The 7,298-nt window shown below is 44.7% G+C and overlaps 1 long non-coding RNA gene across 1 annotated transcript; it reads left to right on the top strand.

Moving 5' to 3' along the window:
- Positions 1–4,619: 4,619 nt before the first annotated feature.
- Positions 4,620–6,323, top strand: LOC118357897 (uncharacterized). Its single transcript, XR_004820374.1, has 3 exons — positions 4,620–4,901; positions 5,620–5,703; positions 6,066–6,323. It is a non-coding gene; the product is annotated as an uncharacterized LOC118357897 (long non-coding RNA).
- Positions 6,324–7,298: the final 975 nt, after the last annotated feature.

The raw sequence follows: 7,298 nt of genomic DNA, 5'->3' as shown, positions 1-7,298 counted from the left end.
GCTTGAGGTGGTGATCCGTCATCCACACTGATATGTCTGCCAGACATGCAGAGATGCGATTCGCCACCTGGTCATCAGAAGGGGGAAAGGAGAAGATTAATTGTGTGTCGTCTGCATAGCAATGATAGGAGAGACCATGTGAGGTTATGACAGAGCCAAGTGACTTGGTGTATAGCGAGAATAAGAGAGGGCCTAGAACAGAGCCCTGGGGGACACCAGTGGTGAGAGCGCGTGGTGAGGAGACAGATTCTCGCCACGCCACCTGGTAGGAGCGACCTGTCAGGTAGGACGCAATCCAAGCGTGGGCCGCGCCGGAGATGCCCAACTCGGAGAGGGTGGAGAGGAGGATCTGATGGTTCACAGTATCGAAGGCAGCCGATAGGTCTAGAAGGATGAGAGCAGAGGAGAGAGAGTTAGCTTTAGCAGTGCGGAGCGCCTCCGTGATACAGAGAAGAGCAGTCTCAGTTGAATGACTAGTCTTGAAACCTGACTGATTTGGATCAAGAAGGTCATTCTGAGAGAGATAGCGGTAGAGCTGGCCAAGGACGGCACGCTCAAGAGTTTTGGAGAGAAAAGAGAGAAGGGATACTGGTCTGTAGTTGTTGACATCGGAGGGATCGAGTGTAGGTTTTTTCAGAAGGGGTGCAACTCTCGCTCTCTTGAAGACGGGAGGGACGTAGCCAGCGGTCAGGGATGAGTTGATGAGCGAGGTGAGGTAAGGGAGAAGGTCTCCGGAAATGGTCTGGAGAAGAGAGGAGGGGATAGGGTCAAGCGGGCAGGTTGTTGGGCGGCCGGCCGTCACAAGACGCGAGATTTCATCTGGAGAGAGAGGGGAGAAAGAGGTCAGAGCATAGGGTAGGGCAGTGTGAGCAGAACCAGCGGTGTCGTTTGACTTAGCAAACGAGGATCGGATGTCATCGACCTTCTTTTCAAAATGGTTGACGAAGTCATCTGCAGAGAGGGAGGAGGGGGGGGGGAGGATTCAGGAGGGAGGAGAAGGTGGCAAAGAGCTTCCTAGGGTTAGAGGCAGATGCTTGGAATTTAGAATGGTAGAAAGTGGCTTTAGCAGCAGAGACAGAGGAGGAAAATGTAGAGAGGAGGGAGTGAAAGGATGCCAGGTCCGCAGGGAGGCGAGTTTTCCTCCATTTCCGCTCGGCTGCCCGGAGCCCTGTTCTGTGAGCTCGCAATGAGTCGTCGAGCCACGGAGCGGGAGGGGAGGACCGAGCCGGCCTGGAGGATAGGGGACATAGGGAGTCAAAGGATGCAGTAAGGGAGGAGAGGAGGGTTGAGGAGGCAGAATCAGGAGATAGGTTGGAGAAAGTTTGAGCAGAGGGAAGAGAAGATAGGATGGAAGAGGAGAGAGTAGCGGGGGAGAGAGAGCGAAGGTTGGGACGGCGCGATACCATCCGAGTAGGGGCAGTGTGGGAAGTGTTGGATGAGAGCGAGAGGGAAAAGGATACACGGTAGTGGTCGGAGACTTGGAGGGGAGTTGCAATGAGGTTAGTGGAAGAACAGCATCTAGTAAAGATGAGGTCAAGCGTATTGCCTGCCTTGTGAGTAGGGGGGGAAGGTGAGAGGGTGAGGTCAAAAGAGGAGAGGAGTGGAAAGAAGGAGGCAGAGAGGAATGAGTCAAAGGTAGACGTGGGGAGGTTAAAGTCGCCCAGAACTGTGAGAGGTGAGCCGTCCTCAGGAAAGGAGCTTATCAAGGCATCAAGCTCATTGATGAACTCTCCGAGGGAACCTGGAGGGCGATAAATGATAAGGATGTTAAGCTTGAAAGGGCTGGTAACTGTGACAGCATGGAATTCAAAGGAGGCAATAGACAGATGGGTAAGGGGAGAAAGAGAGAAAGACCACTTGGGAGAGATGAGGATCCCGGTGCCACCACCCCGCTGACCAGAAGCTCTCGGGGTGTGCGAGAACACGTGGGCGGACGAGGAGAGAGCAGTAGGAGTGGCAGTGTTATCTGTGGTGATCCATGTTTCCGTCAGTGCCAAGAAGTCAAGGGACTGGAGGGAGGCATAGGCTGAGATGAACTCTGCCTTGTTGGCCGCAGATTGGCAGTTCCAGAGGCTACCAGAGACCTGGAACTCCACGTGGGTCATTGCTACCTTTGTCCAGGGTGGTCTGCGAATCCACAACCTTCTGGCTACTTTGCCATGTAATGCTTACAAAACAAACATTCTCTAAAACGGCATCTAAGGCTCGGCTCTGAACTAGGAGTAAGGTTAAACGGTAGGCATGTTCTATGCTATCCACTTTAATTATTATTTGGGGTATAGGGGAAGGTCTCTTGTTTGGTCTTTAAGCGTTCAGGGATAGTCCAGTGAAAATATATTTTACTGAAGGGTTTTACTGGCGGTTCCTGTTTCACTGATTTGGACTCTCTGGTTCGACTGTAATTCGTGGTGAATCCTGTCGACAACGCCAACTGTTGGGTTATGAAGAAACAGAGTAAAACTCACGGACAACTAGTAAAGCTCAAACCGAGTTTATTCCCCCACTGGGTCAAACAGCTGCAAAGACAAAGACATGTTTACACAAGCACATATATTTATACCCTCCTACTAGGTGGAGTCCACTCCTTGCACCTCTAGACAGCCAATGCATCTCTGTTGCTAGGCAGGAACTTAAGGGGTGACTGTTCCATCTCACTTCATCTGACCTGACCTTCAGCCCGAATTCCTCACTCCTCCCTAGTCCACGGCCGTCCTACCTCATCAGTGACTGAAACCAGGTGGTTAACCTTCTCTCTCCATTGAAACATGAGATTTAACAATGGTTTGTAGTCCTGTAGCTCAGTTGGTAGAGCATGGCGCTTGTAACGCCAGGGTAGTGGGTTCGATTCCCGGGACCACCCATACGTAGAATGTATGCACACATGACTGTAAGTCGCTTTGGATAAAAGCGTCTGCTAAATGGCATATATTATTATATTATGTTTTGACAGAATGTAATCTCTCTGCACTCCCCCTTCTTCACTCAGTAACTTTCATACACCTAGTCGTTATCCCTCCATTGACACCAACATATACATGCATTAAACATGTACAGTAATCAATCAGTTGTAGTCTGGTAACATGAATGTGTATATTTCAAGCTCGAATCCAACAATATAAAGCGATCTATAATGACGCTTTAGTCCGCAACGCTATAAACAAGCTGTAAAATGCCGGGGAAAGACGTCACTCCAATGCATATGGGATATCTTTGGTTTGTCTCTATGACATTCAGAGGCTGCGATTACAACCTTCTATAGCCGAGGTGATAAAACATTGACTTTACTTGGGAAGTAATGTGTGATTCTGTCACTATCAATATTGACATTCAACATTTCAGCATGCTATTAAACAACATTCTAACTCTAAATGGGCCAGGGGCAAGCCAGGTAGCCTAAGAATGAACGAAAATGAATGATTTAGGCCATATATTTTTTACTTCAAGGCTATAGTCTGCCATTTAAGAAATCAATTGTGACGCATTTGTGACATGCTACAGGCTGGCAGGAATGCTCTGCATTTTAACGACACAACAACAACAATACTTCAACTACATGTCTATAAATGCCACATTTAGGCTGATAATAAAATGAAATTTAAAACATTATTACTCAGAATTAAATAATAAGGAAATAAGGAATGCCTATACAGTCATTCTACAATTCACTTTTAGAAACACAAGTTTGGCCAGTCTTTGGTTTGAGGATCATGTGGTGAGCTATGCGTGCCTATTTTGTAAATTTAGCCTAGCAGTTCCTCTTATATTCCCATGTCCTAATCACAGTCAACACAAATCAATTTTTTAACCACAAAATGTAAGGAATAAAATAGAATAAAAGATAAAAAAATTGTTTCCCAAATGAAAAAAAGTTACAAGTTCATAACGGCCTACCTGATGATATGCAGCTGCTGTTTTAAAAACGAATGTATTTTTCTCTAATTCATTGATGGTCAGATACTTCAGTTGTAACTGGTTCTGTTGACCTGATAGCTGATAGACAACTGTAGCTCTGTTCCAAACCTAGACTATCCTCTCTTAAAACAATAGCCTGTATAGAAATCAAAACCTCTCTGGTGTTGCAGCATGCGCTCATACTTTGTCATGCTCTATTGTAGTATTACAAAAAGAGTCTACTTGTCTACAGTCAGGTAAAATGACGTAGAATTGCAAGAAATGCATTTATAAAAGGCTACAGTATTTTCTCCCAGACAGCAAATAAGATGCTAGATTCATGCAGTGATTTTATTATAATGGATGTCTTTTCATTGCTACCTTTGTCCACGGTGGTCTGCGAATCCACAACCTTCTGGCTACTTTGCCATGTAATGCTTACAAAACAAACATTCTCTAAAACGGCATCTAAGGCTCGGCTCTGAACTAGGAGTAAGGTTAAACGGTAGGCATGTTCTATGCTATCCACTTTAATTATTATTTGGGGTATAGGGGAAGGTCTCTTGTTTGGTCTTTAAGCGTTCAGGGATAGTCCAGTGAAAATATATTTTACTGAAGGGAGAGCCATCCATTTTCATTTTAGAGAGGTCCAATTTTCTCCAGGTGTCCCTCATTATAAATAGCGAATTATCCTTGACCACACCCACAAATTGGGGGAAAACAAACATTCTTTCCAATTGACCCAAAATTGTAAAAGAGCCAACTTCATTGTCAATCTTTTGTTACACAGAAATATCAGCAAAATGACGAAAAGCTACTGTGTTGTTCAATGTACATGTAAACAAGTAAAAAAATCCAGATATAATGCTCCCACGTAGGGAAATAGAGCCTGCAAAAATATCCCTGAGGCTACAGGCTATTCAGTGTGGGAGAGCGGGAAAATGTTGGGAGCCGGGGCACAAGTAGGCTACATGTAGCTACAGTGTGTATGTGGAAAAATGTCATCACAGGTAAGACCTTTACCTTGTTCAGTATAGTCCATTTTTAACTCTGTTCATTACTTGTAGCTTTTAGTCCGTTTGTTTGAGCTGTTGGTCTCGACTAGCTTAGTGTTCTGGTTGGTAGCTAGCTTGCACTCACTCACGTTGCTAACGTTAGTGCCATCATGAAAAGGGGCATGAGGGAAGCCCTACAACATGATGTGTTTCTATGTAGTGAGAACGCTTGGGAGCAGGCATGTTGAAAAAGTCCTCTACATGAAAATTGTATTTGAAAAAGCGAAGAATTTCTTCCCACAGAGACCTGGATGGCAAGACAAATCAACGTTATGTTTTCGTAAAAGAAAGGGTCTGATATCGAACTCTTTATTCAGACCATTAGGAGACATGGTGGATAAATGGTGAATCCACATGTTCTCAGTAATAGATTATCAGTATAACCCCCCTCCAGGAGCCTTAACATGTTTGATACCAGTTTTCTCAGAGAGCTGATGTTGTGATGAGCCTCCATGAAATGCACAGCCACAGGGTCTCTCTGATCGGGAGTCCTGATATAGTAATTATTATTAATGAGTCCTGTCTAGGGACTTGGGGATGGTATTTGTCTCGTTTTAAAGCCACATTCTGTAAGATTTGTAGTTTTTTTTAAGTATTGGAATATGATGTGTTAGTTGACAACTAAATTAGATATCAATCAAATAATTGGGTGTTAATTTGATGTTGATGTCAGGTTTTTGCTTGATGGGAGAGTACTGCGGCATGGACCTTGATTTGATCTCTTCTCTTAAACTGCACTGACCAACACTTAAACCAGGTGTCTGTGTTTTTTTATTTTACAGTTATGATTAAGAATTGCATTCTTGGTTTTTGTGTGTGTGTGTGTGTGTGTGTACATGTGTATGTGTGTGCATGAACATGAGATAGCCTACACAATGTGTATTTGTATTGAAATCAGTAGTAACAGTAGATATATTTCCTTGTTGAAATCAATTGTGCATACTTGATTTTTCCAGAACAATGAAGCCTTACTACAATCTAATTAAAGATCACCATGGCAACTAGAGTCTATATCTGTACGACAATATGAGAGGGTACATGTGGAGGTGTCACAGGATAATTGATGAGTCATGTGATTTGGATTCCGTGTATTTAATTCTCCCTGTTTTTGCGTTCTAGGCGGCTGCCCACTGGAAGTGATTGCAGTGTGGCGGCATGGTGGATTCCAGGTTTTGGGCTTCGTTTGGTGAGCACAGAGCTAATGGAGGTTGTTTAAGAGGAAATGGAAGTCTTGAGAAGATGGACACAGCCTCTTGGGCTGCACCACTTCCTGTGCCCCTTAGTTTTTTTCGTTGTTTTCTTTGTTTTGGTTTGTATGATCATTTTAACTAGCATGGTTTTAGAGTCAAAAGTCAAGTAAATTATATTTATGGAAACAAAGCAATTGAATGGAAATGAGAAACTGGAATGTGTTTGAAATAGAAACATGGAAACCATGTCTTCATTGTTTTTTTTATATCCCCGTCTGCCTCTGCTTCACTGCTTGCTCAACCGAGACCGAGAACCTGTCACCTTCCATCTTTTGACAGAGGCAGTGTTGACATCTGTCCATATCAATGCTGATTACCAAAGGTTCTGACTTCGCAACAGGCTGTCTGGCAAGAACAGTACATGCTTCTCAGTCCAGGACTTTTATTTTTCTACATCACCACCACACATAGTATTAACACACACACTATTCAGTTGCTCAGGAATCACCTTGTGTTTTTTCTTGGATCCATGCACAATGTTCCTAGAGGAAACAGGATACTTGGTCGTCAGCCAAAACTTGCGTCTTCATCTTGGAACGACATAAACATTCTGAGCTAGAGTGGGTGGGTACAATGTCCATGTGTGCATACAAGCATGCTTATTGGCTGGAAGGAATAACCATTTTTTAAAAACCTGCCCCTGGATTTCTTGTGGAAATCCACACCTGAAAACTGTGTTGTGAAATCTGTTATGAATGTATTGTAACTGCCTTAATTTTCCTGGACCCCAGGAAGAGAAGCTGCTTCCTTGGCAGCAGCTAATGGGGATCTATAATAAGTACAAATAGAAATACCTCAACGGGGGACTTAGTCTTTAAGAGAAGGGACCAGACAGGATCAAGTCCAGTCCATATGTGCGTCTGGCCAAACTAACAGGGCAGCTGATAGCCAGTGTCACTTTAGAGGACCATGGGGGCCAGGAGGGTGCCAGCTCTGGTGTATGTAATGGGCTTAGGGGCCGCCTCTTGAGGAGCGTGCACAGAGATGCCAAGCCGTCTTGCGTGGCCCCATGGAAGTCCACAGGGGTGGCGGAGGATCCTCTAACAGCTGGTGCAGGGCCGCCCATCTGAGGGCACTGAATACAATGCCAGTGGCTGGCCAA

This window comes from Oncorhynchus keta, chromosome 25 (assembly GCF_023373465.1).
Source record: "Oncorhynchus keta strain PuntledgeMale-10-30-2019 chromosome 25, Oket_V2, whole genome shotgun sequence".
NCBI lineage: Eukaryota > Metazoa > Chordata > Actinopteri > Salmoniformes > Salmonidae > Oncorhynchus > Oncorhynchus keta.
This window is presented reverse-complemented; position numbering and strand designations above follow the sequence as displayed.